The sequence below is a fragment of the Colobus angolensis genome, unplaced genomic scaffold, assembly GCF_000951035.1.
Source record: "Colobus angolensis palliatus isolate OR3802 unplaced genomic scaffold, Cang.pa_1.0 Scaffold94, whole genome shotgun sequence".
Lineage (NCBI taxonomy): Eukaryota > Metazoa > Chordata > Mammalia > Primates > Cercopithecidae > Colobus > Colobus angolensis.
Window position 1 is genome coordinate 9,252,824 of NW_012123376.1, and position 23,323 is coordinate 9,276,146.

Below are 23,323 nucleotides of genomic sequence, written 5' to 3' on the forward strand. Positions count from 1 at the left end.
TTATATAACCATGAGTTTGTACTGAAGAAATTCCATAAGCTTCCTTAGCGATTTATTTTATTTTCTAAACCTTCTCATTGGAAATAATCTAAACCTCTAATCGAGATTTATGCCTCTGATTTTCATCATTTCCTCTTCCATAGACTTGAGAAATAGCCCGTCATTCTCTTCGAATGATTCCTTTCTAAATCTACAGATTGTAGGAAGTCACATTTAACCATTCACCTGTGGAATTATATTTATGTAGTCTTTATGAATAAAGAAATATATATCATACACCTGGTCCTGATAGCTCAACCTGTTATCCCAGTGCTTTGGGAGGCCGAGGCAGGAAGATAGCTTAAGGCCAGAAGTTTGAGACAGCCTGGGTAGCATAGTGAAACCTCTGTCTCTACAAAAAAAAAAAAAAAAAAAAAAAAAACCCACAAAAAACAAAAACAAAAAAACAACCAGGCATGATAGCAAGTTCCTATAGCCTTGCTTACTCAGGAGGCTGAGGCAGGAGGATCACTTGAGCCTGCAATGTCAAGGATGCAGTGAGCTATGATTGTGCCACTGCACTTCAGCCTGGGTGACAAAGCAAGACTCTGTCTCAAAAAAAAAAAAAAAAAAAAGGAAGTATACATTGTATGCGCACCTATTATGTCAGTCAGTCACTATGTGAGGTGCAGGATATAAAATTATAAAATGATGAGATGATGTATACATATGCTCCACCCGCATGGAATGCAAATGTTGGTGATTGTAAAGTATACAATTTTGACTGTGATGGCTGGTACATGGTGCCCTGGGAGCCTATATTAAAGGAATACAGATCAAAACAAAGGCAATGATATTTTCTAGAGGAAGAGATGTTAGAGCTGAGATCTGCAAACTGCGTGGTAGTAGTTCACTAGATTATAAGAAGAAGCAAAATGATTCTAAGATTGTTGACCACATTTCGTCACAGACATTATTCAGTAGAAGATTAAAATAGCAATTGATTTTAATTATAAAATTTGGAAACATGCTATGAAAAAGTATAGATATCAAATATTTTTAAATGACAGGAAAGCTTGTCAATATCTTCAGTTTAAATGAAAAGTAGAAATAAAAGAAGAAAAAGAAAGATTCCAGGATGTGAAAAAAATGAATGCATATATAAAATCTTGTCAGTAGAATTAATCAAATGATTTGAATTTTATTGAATATGTGGAAAATCCTATCTCTACAGAAGTAGTATAATGGGGCTATAGGCCCATTGTGGATGGTTAAATATTTTTTAAAAGGTAATAAATACAAAATAAGTGTATCACAGTCATTCAGAAAAGTTTTGTTAAACATATATTATTCTACAGACTTTGTGGTTTTAGGCACAAAGATGGAATAAGATGTCAGGTTTTCTGCTCTCAAGTATTCTATAGTCTACTGTGGGAAGTCAGACATGTAATATGGTCTGACTTAGCACATTGTAATACATGTGGAAATCTTGATTAGGATAAAGGATCATCAATGCAAAAAAGGCAAGACATTTCAGGAAATGCCTCATGGAGGAGCTATTTCTGAGTTAACGTTGAAAAAGTAATAGGAATTAGCTAGGCAAAATTGGCCTGGTAGATAGTTAAAAGAGTTTTCTCACACAGAAGGAGCAACAATATCAATGTAAGCTGCTAACTAGAATAAATAGTGCCTTGGTCAGTGTGACAGGAAGGAAAGTGTATAGAGGTTGGGGATGAGGGCAGACAGCTGAAAATAAAAAAAAAAAAAAAACAATCATCAGAAACTTTGCAAAATGTTTTGAGAAGTTTAGACTTCCTACTGAAGCTAAGAGGAAGGTATAAAGATTGTTAAATAGGGGAATAAAACAAATCGATTTGAAATTTATGACCATGTCTCTGGAAGCAAAAAAAGTATGAATTTTTAAAACTACATGCATAGTAATATAGATGCACCTGACTAAAAGTCAAGAGGGCACTTGATTGTCTATTGTACTAACTGTAGTAAAATAATAAAAGCCTGATCCAAGGGGAATTTATGATTTATGGGAAACCATGATGAATTCCTCAAGGAAATGGAGGATTAAACATGCCTCAGCAGGGTTTTTAATTTGGGACTCACTTGACTGGGAAGGATGTGACACCATCATCTTTCACTCACTGAAGAAACACAAGAAGAGGAACAAATTTGGGGAGATAATGAGTCTGCTGTAGGCATGTTAGATATGAAATCTTTCTGGGACATCCAAGTTGACATTTCATAGATATGCATGTCTATGAAGCAGAAAAATGTATACACTGAGAGCTCAGAAGAGGTATCTAGATTGATCATACAAATATATGTCATCAGGGAATAAATGATAATTTATGACAATTAAATGATTATTATAAGAAGAAAAAAACACAATGGACAGCAACTATGTGAAAGAATAAAAATCTGGCAAAAAGCTAACATTTTGGAATCAGATAAAAGAAGCAGAACACATAAAGTGAATTAAAAATTGAAAACAAGAGCAGAAAACAGGTATAAGATGGTATCAAGGACCTTTGTCAAAAAGAATCGACTGCAAAGGAAAGAAAGATGTGATGGAGTCAAAGTCTAAATATGAAAATAATATTAGAGTAATAGATTACTACAGAAAGGTTTTGTTTCCAGAATCAGACAATTATATACTTGGTTATTTGAAGGCATTCTTAGCTTGGAAATAAGTAGGAGAGGAACCGAACTGAGAGATTAAAGTTAGGTAAATGTGCCCATTTGCATAAGGGTCAATAGCAGAAACAATAACTCAATGCCAAAAAAATAGAGTCCTTGTGAATCCAGAATTTCATAACCACTTAGGAAAGAAAGATCACCTGGAGCCAGCCTGGGTTCACTAAAACTAATGATTATGGTCAGCACTACTATGATTTTAGTAAACAACATTTGGAAACATACAATTTTTTTTTAAATTTCAGCAAATTCCCAGCATGCTAACTCCTGGAATACCTTCCTAATTAGTCAAAAACTAGTTTAAAATGTATATGATGAATGAGGAACAAAAATTGATTTTGAAACTCTGGTGTACAAAAGAAGTTTATTAATGCAGGATTGACAACCTAAGTTTAAAATAATGCTGCAAAACCAGGGCTATCAAAAGCATAACTGAAGTAGTGAATAGTATGTACACCATATAGTATAAAGGATAGTTAACATCATTGAGATGTCTTTAGAAAGACTGTGGCAAATATCATTAAATATCTAAAGGCTTATTATGAAAAATAGAGATTATGTTTATTTTTTATTACGCTGGATGACCAAGTTGGAATTGAGAGGAAGCATGTGTTAAATTAAGTGAAAGTATGGAGAGATATATTTTGAAATAAAATAAATTTATAACACTTACATTCATCAGTAAATACAATGGCTCTCTCTCAATATAATGAGCTCTTTGCCACTACATCTTAGAAGTGAACTACTAATAGAGACTTTTGTAGTCTCTAAGTTTATGTATGCCTTAACATCATTTAATTTAGTTATAATGTTCTTTAATACTGAAACCCCATTGGAAAAAATGAAACATAGGCATTCTTTTTATTTTGTACCTAGTTTATATTAATTTCAATATCAAACATCATTTTTGGAAGAGAAAGAAAGAATGTAAGATGAGAGAGAGGAGAATAATTCAGTTTTACTTGCCATATATATGCCTCTGTGTCTATTTCTAGTCTATATCTAAGTCTATGCCTATATATATCTGCATATATATCCATAATACACACACTCACATAGTAGTATTTTGGCTACAAAAATATAATATATTTTTATTTAACTTTCCTTAGAATTCAATATTTTGTAGCACACTCTAGTGGCATTTCTCCCCACGAGTGTAATAATTTCCATAAATCTCTTCTTTATCATTTTATTTTCTTGAAAAAGAAAGCATAGAAGGAAAGCTAGGCAATGAATAATAGAGGCTTAAATTTCATTATTAAGCAGATAGCAAATTAAAAACATGAACACTCCTCATATATTTAGAAGAGAATATAAGTTTAATGTGTAAATTATGATCTTATTAAGGGTTTTATATTTTTATTTTACTTTAATTTACCTTTTTTGAGACAGGAGCTCACTCTGTCATCCTGGCTGGAGTGCAGTGGCATGATCATAGTTCACTGCAGCCTTGGACTGGGCTCAGGGGATATTCTCAGTCTTCCAGGTAGCTAGGACTACAGGTGTGTGCTAACACACCTGGCTAATTTTTTAAATGTTTTGTAGAGATGGGATCTAGCTATGTTGTCCAGGCTATGTTGCCCAGGCTGGTGAACCTCTGCCCTCAAGCAATCCTCCCAATTAAGCCTTCCAAAGAGCCTGGATTATGCGCATGAGCCACTGCCTGACTCTAGTTTTAGATTTTTAAAAACAATCCAAATACTTAGGAATTTGTCAGAAATAAGGCAAATAAGTAGGCCAATAAAATGGGATGGAAGCTTCTTGTTATTAGTGAATATGAAAATATTTGAGATAATCAACAGTCTTTAAAAGCCAGAATGGCTGAGAAAGTTGAATAAATCTATGAAAGTTAGTTTAGTTCTGCAAACATTCATTTAAAACTTACTGCACTTCAAGAATTGTGCTAGACATCGGATACCAACACAAATGGTGCTTTATGTGGGGTCTTTGGTATGCAGGGAGGAAAAAACAACTTTTCATTCAAGCTACTTCAGGCATTGCAAGATTATTTGGATGTAATTTGGGGAATAAGTGGAGCAGAAATCCCACCAAAGCCCTGAAACATCTGGACCTCACAGAGATGAGAATTTATTTTCAGAGCCGTGAGAGAGTCACAGTGACTTAGTGTACCTCTAGGGACTTGTGTAGAGTGCGTTTTTGGATCTTCTGACTCTAATGTTATGCTTCAAACAGATTCACTTACTTTCCTTTGTTATTACCCTATGAGTTTGTATGCTTCTTTCACCATCTCATTGCATTTTTTTCTTTTATCTTTTGCTTTACATTGTGCAACTTGTCACTAACTTAAAAGTTTTTGTTTGTCAAGACCACCTTTTGTCTTCAATGCTACTTCCTCCCTATTACAGCTCTGACTCTTTCTCCTAAATTCTTCCATCCTTCTCATTCAGAACACTTTGGTGACTGTTCCATGTTTCCTTTTTCAAATTTTACAGAAAGATTATCCAGTTCCTTCCAATGTAGGAACACATATTTCTCCTCTTTCTGCCTCTCTCTCTCTCTTTCTCTCTGTATCTTCCTTTTATCAGGAAAACTTGTAAAACATTTTTCAATCTAAAAAAACAATTGAAATAGATTAGCAAGTATCCTATCTAGCTCACCTACATGGAATATTATTCTCTGTCATTTTATATGTTGGTGTAAAAGTAATTGCTGTTTTTAGCACTACTTTCAATGCAAAACCTAATATTAGGCTATTTTACAGCAACACCAACCTAATATTAGGCTATTTTACAACTCCACAGGTTGTAGAAAAGTGATAATAATGGAAATGATAGTTATCCTTAGAGATATAAGTTAATTGTCGCAGGGGAATGAAATTTATTATTGCCTTGTGGGTAGTTCTGTTCCCCCTCTATTTGTAAATGCGTGTCAGAATTCTTTATTCTCTATACATGCCTCTGCACTTTTGATTATACTTTGAACCCCATTCATTACTGGTTCAACCATGAATTAATGATGTAAACAAATTATCTGACACATTTTGTTGTATACTTTTATTAAAGTTATGATTATACTCTCTTTTGAAGTGTACCCTTTAACACTTTGAAAAAAATCACACTCTATCCTAGAACATCCTCTAGTCATTGAAAAGTACCTATCACAGTCTAAACAATAGTCGCTGGTAGGTAACTAGGAGAAAGAGGGTGTTGGTGATGAAGTCATGTAGGATCATGGGAAAAAAATTAAAAGCTTGTCATTCACTCTGTGCAAAAAGGGTAGAAAAGAAGTGCCAAACTGACTGACACTTTAAGAGGATCATTCTGGCTGTGGTTCTGATAGGCAATAGCAGGCTTAGGGTAGAAGCAGGGAAATCAATTAAAAGGCTATTACACTAATCCAGATGAAAGGTGATAATAGCTTGGACAATCAACCAAGTAGGTAATGGTAAAATAGTAGAATTAAATGCAATTCTTGATATCTTATGAAAGTTGAGACAACAGAATCTGCTGTTGAATTAGATGCAGGGTATGTGAGAATAAGAGAAATCAACGATTATATAAAGCATTGGACTTAAGAAATTGGAGTGATGGAGCATTTAGGGAGTATGGGGGTGTATTTTTGCCCATGTTAAGTTTAAGGAACCCATTAAATTTCTGAGTGTGAATTTTATGGAGGAAGCCAGTCATCTGGGAGAGAATTATGGGCTAGAGATATGATATTGGGAGTCATCGGCACTATGTAATATTTAAATCTCAAGCATTGGTTGAACTTTGTAATAACTACCCAGATAAGAACAAAAAGAGGTCATTAATTCAGAGCTCACTATATCAAGGAAGTCAGCCACCATTACTTGTGCTTTGCAGACTTCAAGGCAGGTAGGGAAGTGGGTAAAATGTGGGGGAGACACTAGACATGCTCTGGAGGTTGTTAACATAGGGAAGCTGGAGATAGGCTAACTAGAAGTGTAGCATCTTATGTGATTGGTTTCAGGTTAGGTTATTTGGCTTTCTCTGTTTAGTCTGGAGTTGGAAAGGTGAGGGATGGGAGTAGGGTGCCAAAATAAGGAGGATTGATTGACAAAGTCCTGACCTTTATGGAAGAATGGCTGCAGAGATTGTGGTTTGGCTTCCGGGACATCATTTGTAGGTCAGAATCGTATTATCATATGTGGTCTGGACATAGGGACTTTGCACCTTCATTCTCTTGCAATAGATAAGATAGCCATGGGAGTAAACATAGGTGGAAAAGATAAGGAGAGATATGTAAGGATTGATATCCATGTCAATGTGTATAGAATTATTTTGTTGCTCCCTTGGATGAAGCAGGGGTATGGTTTTCCTGACTGCTAGTGGCAATTTTTTAAAACCCTATGCTTTTGCATATTTTCCATGGTACTTCTGATCCAAATTTTACTGGTCTCTTCAAGGACACAGCTCACTTAAATATTGTTTTTGGCTCATTTAAATAACACCTGAAGTGAACAACAATCAAATGAATTGTGTACAGACATTCAGTATTAGATTGTTATATAGTGATACTAAAGCGTGCAGTCAAGGTCATTTGGAAAGAATCAGCAAATTTTCTGAAGGGAGAAAAGAAAAATTCCTGGTCACAGTCAACTTGATAATTGATTAATTTTGCCCTTATTATCATTTTGCCCACTGGTGACTTTCATTTCTTTACTTCATTCACTGCATTCTGTTGTCACATTTTTCTTCTCTAAATTTTGTAGCTTTCTTTTAAAGAATAACTTCCAATTAAGGAAAGCCATGTACTTTACATTTTAAAGGACTATCCTTGGGATTGGAATTGCTACAAGCCTCTGGCACAATGCGACTTTTAAAAACTGTCCGACTGTTGTGTGGCCTTTTACCGTTGCTCCTTGGTTCTGGACTCTCCAGTGCTACAGCTTTTCATTAGTATTCTGGGCATGTTACACTGTGCTGGCAACCCTCTCCTTCCCTTTATTACTGTGCCCTTCCTTTTACCTCCTTCTCTTTTACTTCTTTTTGGATCTTTTGTTACCCAACCTCTTTTACCCTCTTTGACTTGCTTCCTTGTCCTCTTTGTCTTCTTCTGTTATGATTTATAGTTTTGCCCTACAGTTTTCTTCTTCAGACCATCTGGTTCGAAGCGAAATCCTTACCTTAAACCATAGTCAATGTTTCGCTTAGCTACTTGTCTTTACTTGCAATTGAATTTTTAAACAGAGCACTGAAATAACTCTCATTAATAGTTATATGAAACACTGACAAATCCTTTAGTATAACTTTCCTCTCATTTCCCTGAATTTGTAAAATCTAAAGCTATGCCTTATTGAAAACTTTACTCTGAAAAATTTAAATTATAAACAATTATGCATTTCTTGAGTGAAGATTTCTTTTCCATAAGATGTTATATATGGAAACCTCTTATTTCAGAGATCTAGAGGGGCCTGTTAACTCCTTTTTTTGTTTGTTTGTTTTGTTTTTGAATAAAAAGCTGAAGAAACAGATGTGAAGAAAACACCATGTAATATAGGGCAAAGAAAGAATGAGGCACCCCTAGAATATTAATTAGAAAGTGTTTGATTGCATATAATAGAAAGCAATGCTAACTTACTCAAGCCAAAAAAAAAATTATGGGGGAATTTATTATATTATGAGAGCATATGAGTATGCCTTGCAATACAGGAGCAGAAATTAGGAATTTGCATGTCACAATTAAAAGTCTTTTCATCGTTTATTGTCACTTTTTTTTTTTTTTTTTTTTTTTTTTTGAGATGAAGTCTGGCTCTGATGCCCAGGCTGGAATACAGTGGCATGATCTCGGCTCACTGCAACCTCCGCCTCCTGGGTTCAAGTGATTCTCCTGCCTCAGCCTCCTGAGTAGCTAGGATTACAGGTACCCGCCACCGTGCCAGGCTAATTTTTATATTTTTAGTAGAGACAGGGTTTTGCCACGTTGACCAGGCTGGTCTCAAACTCCTGACCTCAGGTGATCCACCCGCCTCCGCCTCCCAAAGTGCTGGGATTCCAGGCGTGAGCCACCGTGCTCAGCACATACATGTTTTATTTTTTTCTTTTCTGCTTGTCTTTGTCCACAAAGAAGAAAATGGCTATCCCACTAATCACACATTCAAAATATCAGCAGACACTCACACAGGAATCTCTTCCACAGGAGAATTTCAGGGGAAGGAACTCTGCTTGGCCTACCTAAACCAATAGGGTCCAATCAATAATCATTGTAGTGTAAGGAGTGACCCTGGATAGTCTACCATGGCTTCTGGGGAAGTCTGTCTCTGTAGTACTTTCTAATTGTTTAACCTGAACAACAGGCTCAATCTCTTTGCAATTTGAGTTTTTGGAGTTACAATACATACCGCATTAAGTGAGATGACCATTATGTGGTAGGCATTATTATTGCCAAAAATAAAACACTGAGTACAGTTATATTCTAACCATACAATTATTGTAGAAGACATTCTAATTTGGTATACACATATGCATGATATGTAGCCTCGGTTTTAAGAAAACAAATACTCAAAAGCCAAACAGCACTTACCTCTTAATATTATGAGGCCATTCATACATGGATAACAGTACTGGCAAATGTCCATGATTATCTAGGTCACTCTAAGTACTGCAGAAGATAGGGAGGGTATTAAGTCTTCCTTACAGCAAGTATATTTAGATAATGGTGGAAGATAAATGATACCCAAGAGGATGAAACAGACTAGGATGTCCCCTTGAGGTCTGTATTCATAAATTTATTCCTGCAGAAAATGATTAGAAACCACAGTGAAGTTATAAATTGGATGCTCGTGTCATTGGAGGTTCTGGGATATATGAGGAATTTCTAGTACTTGAGGCAGAATGAGAGCAGCACTACAACAGGAGACAGTGGAAGGGCAAAAGGAAAATTACGAGATTCAATGTGTTTAGAGAGTTATTAGAGCATTTACTTACTGACTAGGTGTGAATGATATTGGCAATGAGAGGCCTAGCAGTGATGTCAAGTTTCTTGATTTCAGAATGGGAGTAGCTGCTAATACTTAACAGTAGAGTGGCAGCTGAAATGCAGAGAGTTTTAAATGTATATATTGTTTTCTAAATTCCAGATGTTTTTATCTGAGTCAAGATGTGGTTGTGGATGAAAATGAGTTCTGTCATGCTATAATAAGAAAATGAAAACACTAAAATATCCATGCTCTGACATAAATATACTCAGAAAGCTTTTATAATTTAGATTAGCACCTTTCAAAGCATATTGCACGTTCTGTAAATGTTAATAGGTGATACAAAACACACTAGATTACACTAAGATAAACAGATATCTTTACTGCAGGACTTCAGAGAGACTGTAAAATGCCAATGTACATTATGAAGTCCATGCTGAGAATAGATAATATGGTGAATTTTTAAGATATATTTGACTTCAGTGCCCTTTCCACAGTCCACCTTGCGAGACTTGGTATTCGGAAGACCTCACTTCAGGAAACGGAAGTTCATTACATTGTTTTTCCTTATCACATTATAATTATTTCCAAATTAGTCAAATATCGTCAGCACAACCTGTACAACAACAGCAGGACAGTTTCATACATACTTCATTAAAAGCACTTGAAACTCCTGTGCACAAATACTTTTTCTGTTAAATTAATGCTAATGGTTATAACCCATTACACTTGATAGCTTTTTCATCAATGAATTATTTTTTACGTGTATAACAGTGATTGTAACATTGTGATACAGTCCCATTCAGTGTAGGCGCACAGACGTAATGGACTAACTTACTGCTATTTATCTCATTCCACCTTATGCTTTTTTTCCCCTGCATATACCCAAGATTCCATTTGGATTTTTGGACACAGACCATACAATTATCAAGTTCCTTTGCATTCTTTAATTACTCTTATTATCATAATTTTCTCTCTTGGGTTTTATTGTGTGGCAGAATTTATTGCTATCCTAATTTTACTTAACGCTTTGCGTTTGTTATTGCTTATAACTGGGAACTGAAAATTAAAAATCATTTCACAGAATATATTTGACATTTTAGTCTCTTGCCAGATTTGCCTCCTAAAATCTTAACTTTGCATTTTATAGCAGAAATTTATGTGGTATATATGATTTTTAATTAGGATTTTAGTGGTCTTAGAAGAAAAAAGTGTCCATTTCTTAAAAAACTACCGGTACTGTATATAAAAATAAACATTGTCTTTATTTTTACATTGTCTACTAGATAAGCCTTCAAATGAAATCTAGGAAATGAGGCTGGGTGTGTTGGTTCACGCCTGTAATCTCAGCACTTTGGAAGTCCGAGGCAGGTGGGTCAACTGAGGTCAGGAGTGTGAGACCAGACAGGCTAACATGGTGAAATCCTGTCTCTACCAAAAAAAAAAAATACAAAAATTAGCCATGTGTGGTGGCAAGGTGCCTGTAATCTCAGCTACTCAGGAGGCTGAAGCAGGGGAATCACTTGAACCTGGAGGTTGCAGTGAGCTGAGATAGCATCACTGTACTCCAGCCTGGGTGACAGAGTGAGATCCTGTGTCAAAAATAAAAATAAATAAATAAATAGATAAAATCTAGGAAATGGTCCTAAGTTAAATACAGTAAACAACATTTAACAACATTTAATATTGATTCTTCCCAGTCATGCTTTAGTCATCCTAAGAGCTAAAACATGGTGGCTGGGTGATCAGAAGTTAATTTGAATGTTGTGGTAGTAGAAGGAATATTTAATTATAACATAAAGTCCACACATACTTCCTTCTTCTGTGGAACAGCCATGCTTGATTTTACTTAAACCACTGTATTTTCATCAGTCTTTTTCCTCCCATTTGTTGTTAATTATATTACTGACTGAACAACTTCCCTATGGATACTTATAAAATGATCTGGATTATTTTCAAGTTAGTATGCTAAGAACATTTTAATGGTGAGCAACTTAACTGTAGTTGTTTAAAGAAAGGTCTAGAATATGTTTCAAATATTTTATTTAAACAAACTTGATACAAATGTTTACCTATCTCCTTCTTCATTACTATTATCACCATATATTGAGCAATTGTCATGTTTGTTGTTCAAACTGGTCTTAGTCCAATCAGGCTACTATGACAAAATACTTTAGACTGGATAATGTATTTTTAAGAAAAACCAAAATACAGATATTTAGTTTTCCCAGTTCTGCAGACACGAAGTCTAAGATCGAGGTACGGGCAGATTCAGTGTCCCATGAGAGCTCGACCTCTGGTCCGTAGAGTATACCTTGTTACTGAGTCCTTACATGGTGGAGGGCCCAGGTAGCCCTCCTCAAACTCTTTCATAATGACACTAATCTCACTCATGAGGACAGAGACCTCATGACTAGATTACTTCCCTCATAATCCCCACCTCTTAATAACACCACAATGGGCACTAGGTTTCAACATGAATTTTGGAAGGATACCTTCAAATCACAGCAATCTTTAATCCATAATATTACTATTTGAAAAAAATAAGGAATTGACTCATGGGGATATTAATGACCTGTCTAAGTCCATCTAGCTACAGAGTAGTTGAGTTAGGAACAAAGCCCAGCTAAGGCTATCTCCAGGACCAAATTGCAATCTATTAAACCACATCTTCGACTGCATCTTTGGGATTGATTATTAAGACATATGGGGTTCCTGTTTGAGGATAAGAAATACATAAGCCCATATTAACTAAGTTTTGTAAATTTAGTTTTGCAAATTTTTATATATTTGTGAAAAACAAAACATGTACATGTGAAATAACTCAACGATCTTCTTGATCACCCAACCTCAGTCTTGGAGTTTGTCTTAGTCCATATCTAAGCTGGCACTTGGAACAATCCCATATCTGTGGTTCTGGAGTATCTGCTCCATGCTGCAAGCCAGGTACTACTAAGGTTTTGCAAAGAGAAAATTAATTTGCTCAAGAAAATATTAAAACTTTTCTTGCAGGCCAGATTTAAATTCAGACCTTCCATCACCACAGGAAATGCTTAACCCTGGTGTTTATTTTGGGGACCAACATATCTTTTGGTACTTTTGTCTTATTGTAAAGTTTGAACCATTTTGATTGTTCCCTTGATAATTACTTATAATTCACATGGTAACTTAACCATATGCTTTCTAAGTATTATCCTCTGCTGATAGCTTTTATGCCTTTTTTTTTTTTTTTTTTGCCTTTTAGTACTTAGCTATTTTGAGACAGGTAACAATAGAAACATGTTTTGTCTTTTAGTTCTATTTGTCATAGATGTACACATAATCTTTTTTTTCAGCAGCACGGCATAGTGGATTATGAAATCAAAGTTGACTACCTCTGCAGCCCAGTATTGAAATCCCCCCTCAACAGGATAGTATACTATGAGCATTTTTAATTTATTTAACCCTCTGAACACCAATTTGTACACGAATAAAACCTGATGCAACAGGATTTTGTGGGGCTTGAGTAACACAACATATACAAAAACACCTTATAAAGTGTTATATATAGCAACTTCCCTCTCAGTTTGAATGAGTCTCAAGATAAATTAGCAAATATAAATTCTAGCCCTTGTACTTACCTTTTAATTCTGCTAAGTGTGTGAACCCCAATTTAGCAATTAAAATATTTATTTCCAGTGTTTTGACCCTGAGCATATTTTTAAAAAGAACAACAGTGAGAAACACTTTCTGTCCTTCCCTTTGCTTCCCATCATCAAAATAAAATCAAAGTACTCTTTTTCAACTGTTTTTTTAATATGAAAAACAATCTGTAGTTATTAAAGTTGTTAAGCTATGAATAGCAACAGTGTGCGTTAAATGATCCTAATTATTTTGATCACTATTGGGAATACCAAAATGATCTCTGTGTTGCTCTATTTGAGAAGTGTGGGTCTATGTAAATACATAGATACGTACTTATAAATTGTGTTGGACATACCAATATGTACATATGAGGCATTTAGGAAGTTCTGTTCTGATAATCAGATCTAAGAAGAGTTGACATTGTTAATACATAGATATCTGCACCTACTCTGAAAATATTACAATAAAGAACAATTAAGAGGTTTGAGATGGGAGACTGGCTACAAGCTGATTGTACATTTTGCTGTGTTCTAAAGGTAATGTTAAAGGTGGTCTGCAAAAATTAGGGCCATTTAAAGAGTGGATTATGTGTACACTGAGGTTGCTAAAACCCTTAATCAAAGTTGCAGTTGTATGTGAGATATATATTGCACAAAGGTTTGTAGCATATATATGTATATATTTTTTTGAGACAGAGTCTTGCTCTGTCACCCAGGCTGGAGTACAGTGGTGTGATCTTGGCTCACTACAATCTCTGCCTCCCGGGTACAAGCAATTCTCCTAGCTCAGCCTCTTGAGTAGCTGGGATTACAGGAGCTTGCCGCCACACCTGACTAATTTTTGTATTTTTAGTAGAGACAGCGTTTCACCATTTTGACTAGGCAGGTCTTGAACTCCTGACCTCAGGTGATCCACCTGCCTCAGCCTCCCAAAGTGCTGCAGTTACAGGTGTGAGTCACCGTGCCCGGCCAGCTTCATTGTATTTTTAAAGTTGCCATATGGTGTAAGAAACTGGGAAACACCTTGGAGTCCTCTAAGAAGTTAAAAAAATAAAGAAAAATAGATAACTTCATAAAAATTAAGCTCTAATATCAGAATGTACACATGAAAAATCACTGTGATTTGAAAAATAGCTCCCACGCTAGGATCACCATATTTAACCAAACTAGGAACAGATCTGGGTTTTCTGAGGCCTGAAGTATATACAATTTGAAAGACCTTCTTTCAGAAATAAATGTTAGTTTTGAAAATCTCATAAAAATATATTACCATGTGGACACTTTGTTCTGGCTTCTCCCCAGGCTTTGAAGAGGCCTGTTCGAGTGAGAAGCTTAAGCTTCTGAGCTTCAGGGTAATTCTACCACTGAGTACAGCTGATTGAATGTATGAGCATATCTGAAAGAAGAACATGTCAATAAGAAAAAAGTAGGTCAGCCAAGAAATTTTATAATCAGGAGAGTCCCTGAGATAAATATTGACATTGTCCATCCAAGCAATGCCAGGGAGAAGAATCATAGCTAATAGATTTGAGGATTTGAGTTTTGTCAGCAAAACTGCCTATAATGTGAGATGAATCCATCTGCCTATTGTAGAATCATACCAGGATCTGACTCCTTATTTACAAAGCTAACATTAGATTAATACCCACTCAAGTCCTCTCACTCTTCTACTCTCCCAAGCCCCAAACCCCCATTTTCTGTTTACAGGAAGAGAATGATCCTGCAGAATAAATCAGGACCCACTGGTCTCCTCTACACTTCTTATTGCAAATTAGTAAACAGGCCAACAAATTATACACATTAATTTGTCTAAGCCTAAGCATTGCTTAATTATCTCTCTAAACGTAATGTATAGTGCAAACATTGAACAAGTAACCCAGAATTTCTGCTTTCGCCAACTCCATACAGCTATTTTTCTGTAGTACTCTTTATATTAGCTGATGTTTTACTAATCTTGCAGACAAAAACAAATGCTTTCTCAAAATAAATTGAGATTATTGTTTGAAATTTTAAAAACAATCAGAAATCAGGGATATACCTATTCTGAATGTTTTACAGCTACTCTCTTAATTTCCTCTGATAGTATTAAGCATATTTTATTAATTCTATTTCATACAATTTATAGTGGCTCTAATTATTGGAGTGGTTTCTATAACTACTTCAGATGGAGTTAATATACTACCACTCTACTACCTCTATTTTGCTTTATGAAATGTTTTAAAGATGCCAAAGTCCCCTTCTTACCAGTACATCTGTGAAAGCAAATGTTGAAATAGTGAAGAGGGCAAAACATGAATGTGAAATTGAGCTTTTCTTTAAGTTAAACCACCTCTGAAATTCAGACACTAATGCACATCCACATTGATCTATTGGTTTTTGTTATCTGGATATTGTTGCATTTATTTGTCTGTGCATTATTTATTGGCACCTTTTACTCAGTGGAATCAGATAAAGAATAGACATTTTATTATGGGGAAGTAGATCATTGTGGAAGCAGATAGCACATTACACACAAAGATGTGCACAATGATGAATTATACATGGTATCATCTGTACTATAACCTCTTACAATGCCATGTAAATTATGGAGTTAATAATAGAGTTGAATCCCAATTATAAATTGTATATGGCTCAAGCATATGCATACTGTAAATACAACATATTGACTACTGAATTATTGATCTTTTATTTTCAAGTAAACAAATATCTCATTATTGCATGATCTTCTTATTAATTGCATCATTTTTAAGTCATATATTTTTGAAATCCTCATAATTAGCATTACCGAAACACAAACAAAACATGATTTGGGGAAGATGTTGTCACTTTAATGAAGTAGATTAACATTTAGGATTAGAAAGAAAAGTATACCCTTTATGGTAGAAATTATACATCATAGGTGCTGTGTAACAGAAAATAATTTGGAATTGTGGCCATGTCAATATTACAAAGATTGAAGTTGAAGGGATCTCTGTCAGTCTCAAGAAACAGAAAGATGCCCAGTGACTGATGATTTGGGACGAAATGTGCTAGATATGGCAGGTACAATCTATACATGTGCTCATTATTCTCTGCTTAAAAATACTAATTTTTTATTCTAACATCTCAGTGATCCTGTAAGACTGTTAACATTTTCTTATTCATGCTCTCTCCAATAGAGGCAGTATGATAAATGTTTTTGATGAACTAAGAGACAATTCCTGGTGTTTGACCTACTTTTCTGGCCATTCCCTCTCAGTTATTATTCTGAGCTTGGGTAGAGGTAGTAACAATGAGTTATTAGAATTAAAATTATTTAAAATTTTTGAATATCTGCTGCTTTCATGGTTCTTAATGCTATTTAAGTTTCAAGAAAATCTCACATAGAAGTAAAGTAATAATCTTTTATGTGATAGCAACTCCTTACCTTAATAACCTAACTCAACCCACATAAAATGGTAAATTCATAATTTTATTACAACATTCAGTGAATATTTGTTAATATAATCTCAACTGATAATTTAATAAAAGATTAATAAGGTACATGAACACCTAAGTAAGCCAGATTAGATAGACAAACCATTAATATACCATTAATTTATCACCAATATTAATATTTTCACAGCCATTACTTATTTGTTGAACCATAAAACTGCTCTTCATTCCTATAAAATCAATGTAACTTTTTTATTTTTTTTGAAACCGAGTTTCACTGTGTCACCCAGACTGGAGTACAGTGGCGCGATCTTGGCTCACTGCAAGCTCGGCCTCCTGGGTTCACGCCGTTCTCCTGCCTCAGCCTCATGAGTAGCTGGGACTACAGGCGGCCACCACCACGCCTGGCTAATTTTTCGTATTTTTAGTGGAGATGGTGTTTCACCGTGTTAGCCAGGATGGTCTCGATCTCCTGACCTCGTGATCCGTCCACCTCGGCCTCCCAAAGTGCTGGGATTACAGGCGTGAGCCACTGCGCCAGGCCAACATTTTCTTTAAAACAATATTTAAAAGCAAAATTCTTTTCTTTATATGCAACAGCTGTAACCTAATATAAAGTTATAATTTTATTTCATTAGCAGTTAGTCATTACCTAGGATCCTGCAATAGCCTTCAAAAGTATATTAATTGTATTACATTAAGAATAAATTATAGGATGAAGACACAATAAACCAATTTGTCAATCACAAGAAATAGGTAGGGTTCAAATCATCAGTTACAAAAAGAATATTTAGCAGAAGTCACTTTCTATGTCTTTGCATTACACAGAGATGTGGTGGGATATGAGGACTTCAATATATTACATAGACTGCTTGCTTCATGCGGATTTAATAGATTTAAAGGTGTTCATCTTCATTGTCTTCATGTTGAGTAAGCTGAAGAGGAATAAAAGGAAGATGGGTTGGTCTTACTATACTAGAGGTGGTGGAGGGGTAAGAAGATATGTCTGTTTGACCTATGCAATTCAAACCTGTGTTGTTCAAGGGTCAACCGTGTGTGTGTGTGTGTGTGTGTATATATAAAATATATATATGTGTGTATATACATATATATTTATACACTTTATATATATACACTATATATATATATACATAAAATTAGGCTTTGCAGAGATGATCTGAAAGAACAATCTAAAATGTTGCAGTATTGAAATTTACATGTGGTTTAATGTAGTAATACATGTGGTAATAATGTAGTTTGTTAGGAGAGAGAGTGAAACTTTGAAGTAGAGAATGGAGAAGAAGAATAAAAGAAAAATCCAAGAGGGATAGCTAGGATAATGCTATGTCTGGCCACTACTTTAAATTTTTTTTTTCCAAAGAGAACAATCATTTTAATATTTTTATTTAAAAATAATAAGGCAGTGATATGAAACATAAGCATTGTGCACAACACAAAACATTTATTACAAGGTATATAATTTAAAGAATAAACAAGACAGGTGTTTATTTTAAAACCTCTTGGTAAGATCACTCTCTTTAATGTCTGTACTCGCCTTTCTGAAAGCACAGAAACTCATTCCATGCTCAGCTTGTTCAGGGGTGACCAGGCAGTTTTTAAGGGAACAAAAACAACTATGCAATGTTGCCTAAAAATTAATGTGCCATTTGAAAACATACGAATGTTGGGTGACTAACACGTTCACTGGAAGCACTGACAAACAATAAAGACGTTAGAAGATTTATTGGCAAACAAAATTTAAGCTCAAGTTGTTGGATGATCTAAAAATATATTTTAATTGTCCTCTTACACATTTGCAAACACTTTCTCTTTTAAACAATTTAGTTATTTAGGATTGTCACTGAGGGCTAAATTTGGCCATTTGCTCTATGCATACATTTAATATAATATATGCTTTTCTAGTTTATGCAGGAAAAGTCAAGCCAAAGGGTAGAATATTGTTATAATACACTAGAAAACATACAATGTATGTGCAATATCAATAGTTCCACAATTCTACATTTAGAACTAGCAACAATAGAAAATAAAAATTGGACAATCACCTGATGGTGTAATTTCCAGTGTGAAACAGCTGGAAAAGTTATCCAAAGGACTTCTTTGAAGCTTGGCATTGCCTAATTTCCTTTCAAAAAAAATACTTTATTTTAAAGTTGTAATAAAAAAGTGTTGTATTTACATGTTTAAGTTTCTTTTTTTAATTTTCTCATGCCTATTATAAGAGTTATTTTTGTATCTAAAGGAATGACAATTCTTCTATTTGTACATAAGTTATTTTATGGAAAATAAATACTCTTAAATTCAGGCTTGAATTTTAACAACTATCAAAATTAACACTATCATATTTAAGCTGAGTAGCAAATAAGTACATGCTATCTTTTTTATTTCATTTCCCTTGAATATCGGTTTTATCAAATAATAACCGGTTTTTCATTCAATGTAAGCTGACAAATGTATTATGTCATATACATTTGACTATGTGCATGATACCTGTAATAAAACTCAAAGGAAATATTTTTAGAAATCCTAAAATATGCAAAGGACTATCGTGACATGTTAAAATGTGTTCAGAAGTTCAACAAACAAATTAAATATTATTCCACATCTGATTGTTCCTATAACTATCTATATAACTGTTAAAAATTCAGATTCAAAAGTAAGGGCTTTAGCAGTGCTCTTACTCTATAACCCATGGAGGGCCGTAATGAAAGAGAGAAAAAGAACTTCACGAGCTGGAAAGGGATCATGCAATGTCATAAACCTGGGAACTGGAAAACAGAGACAGAAAGTAAAGCTAAAGGTGCTGTTGGTGAGTTTGAATCGAATCTGAGCAATGTGTTGCTGTCTAGAGCAGAAGACAACAAGGGATAAAAAATCAAGTAAAACTATCATAGCAGATGTTCTTTAAAATGCTGAGCATACAGCAGACTCCAAAGAGCACATGGCTAAGATCGTAAAAGACTCAATTAACGTGATCATCGATGATAAAAAGGATAAGTAATTTGTCCTAAAAAATGAGCATATTTCAAAAGTAACATTAACTGAAATTTTCATTATTTCCATGAGATAACCCAATGTCTACCAGTCTTGGGTCTTATGATCTTTTATGTGTAAAACATGAACATGAAATAACATTTTAATTTAAGGAAAAGATGACTGATTTTTTTCTTTTTTTCGGCACTTAATGATAGTGATATGCAATAATAAGACTGAAAATACACTCTCAACATCACAGACTCCATTTGACCTGTTATGAACATAAGCTGCAATACTTTGGTGGTTGTATGTCAGGTAGTTTTTTTTTTTTTTTTGTAATTTTCTTCTTCATCAATACATATAGATCCTTTCTTGTAAGAAGTTAGTATATAAACTTGGAACCAAACATAGACCTGAATTCACAGACCCAATGGTCTTAACAAACACACCTTAGAAATCTTGTGTTTTGTATTTAAGATTTTGTAATCATATTTCTATGTCATTATATATGGGAGTCCCTTGTCATTTGTAGCAAGTGCATAATGTTGCATTGAACTCATGTATCAAAATTTCCTGTCAATTTTCTATTGATGGGTAGTTTCCAGTGTACTGTGGGGAAGAAATAATACTCTATAATTTTGTTTGGCTGGTAGACAAATAATATTCCCTATCCCCAAAACCACATGTCTTTATCTCAAGGATCTGTGAATATATCATTTTACATGGGAAATGGACTATGAGATGTGAATAAGTAAGGAATGTGAGATGGGGAGGTTAGCTTGGACTAACAGGAGATGATCCATGTAATCAGGAGAGCCTTAAAAGTGAAGAAAGAGGCAGAATAAGAGAGAAGGGAATGTGGCTATGAATGAATGGTTAGAGAGCTGCAACCTTGCTGGATTTGAAGGTGGAGGGAAAGACTCATGAGCCAATGAATGTAGGCAGGCTTTAAAAAATGGAAAAGGCAAGGAAATGGATTCTCCCTGAGAACCTCAAGATGAAGGGAGCCCTAAAATCAGTAACACCTGGATAGCAGCACAGTAAGACCTGTGTCCAACTTCTGACCTATGAAAATGTAAGGTTATACATCTGAGTGTTACAAGTTACAAGTTTGTAGTGATGTTTAGCAGCAGAATAAAAAACAGAGTACATTATGTTTGCAATAACAGTTCTGTTGATAACCATTTCTAGAAGTAGACCCACTACAATACAGAACAGAATATGCATTACGTGTTTCAAGAGGGATATAAAGGCTTCCCAGTTGGAAAACATATCTTTTGTAGTAAAAGCAAATTTCACACATAACAAAGAGCATTTGTGTCATCTTGTATACTTTTCTTTTAAAAGCTTAAAGGTTAGGTGTTATTGTTAATGGTGCCAGAATAGAGCAAGGCATTCTGTTTCCTTCTAGAATTCGAAATTAAAATCAAATCAAGTCAGTTGCATCATCATATTTATAATTAATAGAGGTACAAATGTACTAAAAAACTGTATATTAATTTTCAGTAAGAAAAATAAAACTTATTCGAGTTCTAGTTGTATGTTAAATGAGTCAGATTTCAGTACATAAGTCTCACATCACACTGTATAGTGAATGTGTATAATGTCAAGAAAAGTGATGATTATTCCTTTTTGTAAACTTCTCTTAATAGCTGATATAGGACATTGGGTAATTTTTAACACTCAACTGTCTAAAAACAGAAAAATCCATTGATATTTTAAAATTACTATGATAAATGTTATATCTATTAAAGGAGAAGATACTTCTTTTGCTGACAGTCTAGACCTTGTCTAGTTCATCCTTCTCCTAAAATGGGTATTTCTTCTTAAATGATGGGAGATCTCAAATTTGAATCCTCCCTGACTCTGTTAAGTATATACTCTCTTACATTTTTTCTACTATTCCATTAAACTTGCCTGTTCTGTATCACATCCCTAGAGGTTTTTGCTGGAAGACAAATTCAATTATTCATTGCCAATGATTTTTAGCATATGATTTCCATGTTGCAAACATATTTATTTTAAAATTATTGCTCAAAGGCTATTTTCTTGACTCAAAAGAGTTTGGCAGTGACATTTTCAGGCACCAGAAGACAGATTTGTTGTTTGCTTATTTTTTGGGAAAGCATCCTATTGGTAACTCACTAATCAAGTTATATTTCTGTTTTTTAAGATCTGTTAATTCATATACTTACCTTCTAGGTAACGAGGCTTGAAATGAAGTTTGGCTTTAGAAATTGGGACAGCATGATTGCATAATGTACCACATTGCTTTTCCTAGATTGACTGAAACTGGGAACAGAAGCAAATACGGTTTCAATTCAGAATTCCTTAATAATGATTTTCTATGATACAATTGTATTTAGCTATTGTTGAGACTAGGAAAGATATTTTAAAATAGCAGTGTAAAATATAGTTGTGAATGTAATTTATTTTTAGAGTAACCAGTTTAACTGTGTATTCTCTTACTTTCCTTCATAGTGCCATGGTTCCCTAAGTCTGTAAATGTTAATAATAGCAGTGTAGGAAATATTATGTTGTTTTTCCAGCGAATTGGAAAAACCTCCTTCTAGGAAGTTGTACAGTAAATCAATTGTCAAGTCGTGTTTTCTACCAGCACATCTCACAATATATTACAAATGAAAAAGCCTGAAGACTATCTTATGGCTAAAGCTTTCAATCTCAATTCTGATCTTGTCCCTGAACTGAGGGCTTACTTGGAAATGGTATGTTTCCCAAAGATATATCAGAGAGCACCATAACTACTGTGACACTTGATGGGTGGTATAATCATCTCCCTAAACCAGATCTCTGAAGATTTGGTTGGGGGCAGAATGAATGATCTCTATCAAAACAGCAGCTGAATGTCATGGATTTTGCTCTTGGGTGTTAGTTTTGAAGTCAGGGATTGTTTTGCCAACACTCCACTTTTGAGCTACAGGGGCTGTGATTTAATTGCAAATTTGATTCTCCTATCACTGAAAACAGTGTCTGTTATTTGAGTCACATACTTAGACTGAGGAAGCCGTGTATCTTCCACATTTCTGCATGTTTCTGATATGGAAAATGACCCACTGATAGTGCATATTTACGGCTCTTTTTTAAATACCCAAACTGTAATATTGACCTTATTTTCATTAAAGGATATCTGCCTATCCATCAGCAATTTCCTGTGTCTTTACATTTTCCTTAATATAAGACTATGCCTGTGAAAATAGTATCTGAAGGAGTATCCCCTGGAATTTCAGTTGTTACCTAGCTATTTCAAACTAGACCAAAGAAAGAAAAAAAAACTAAATCACAATCTACACTTTAAAGTTTAAAATAAGAATTAATATAAAGTGTTATCTGTGTTCAATTTAAAGATTTTCTTCAAAATAAGAAAATGGAATAATAAAGGTAAAGAGAATTCTACTGATCATTGATATGAAAATTGGTGTTAAGAAATTGGCGGGAAGATAAATAGGCAAAATAATTATCTAAGATGAACAAAAAGTGCTTATTCTGGCCTATCAAAGAGAGCATGTTAAACCTTGTAAATATTTTGAGTATTACATTGGTTGGCAATTCAATACAGTGTGATATAGTCAGGAAGCACTCAATAAATGTTAAATAATGGCTGTCTGATAAAATCCTGCCAAATATTCTCCTTGCACAGAAAAGATAAGTGAGTGACCTGAGTAGAGAGAGCAGCATGTTTCTTTTC

General features: G+C 34.5%; 1 protein-coding gene across 1 annotated transcript in view; it reads left to right on the forward strand.

Moving 5' to 3' along the window:
• Positions 1-23,323, forward strand: part of PCDH9 (protocadherin 9) — a 959,605-nt gene that overhangs the window by 491,757 nt on the left and 444,525 nt on the right. The window lies entirely within an intron of this gene.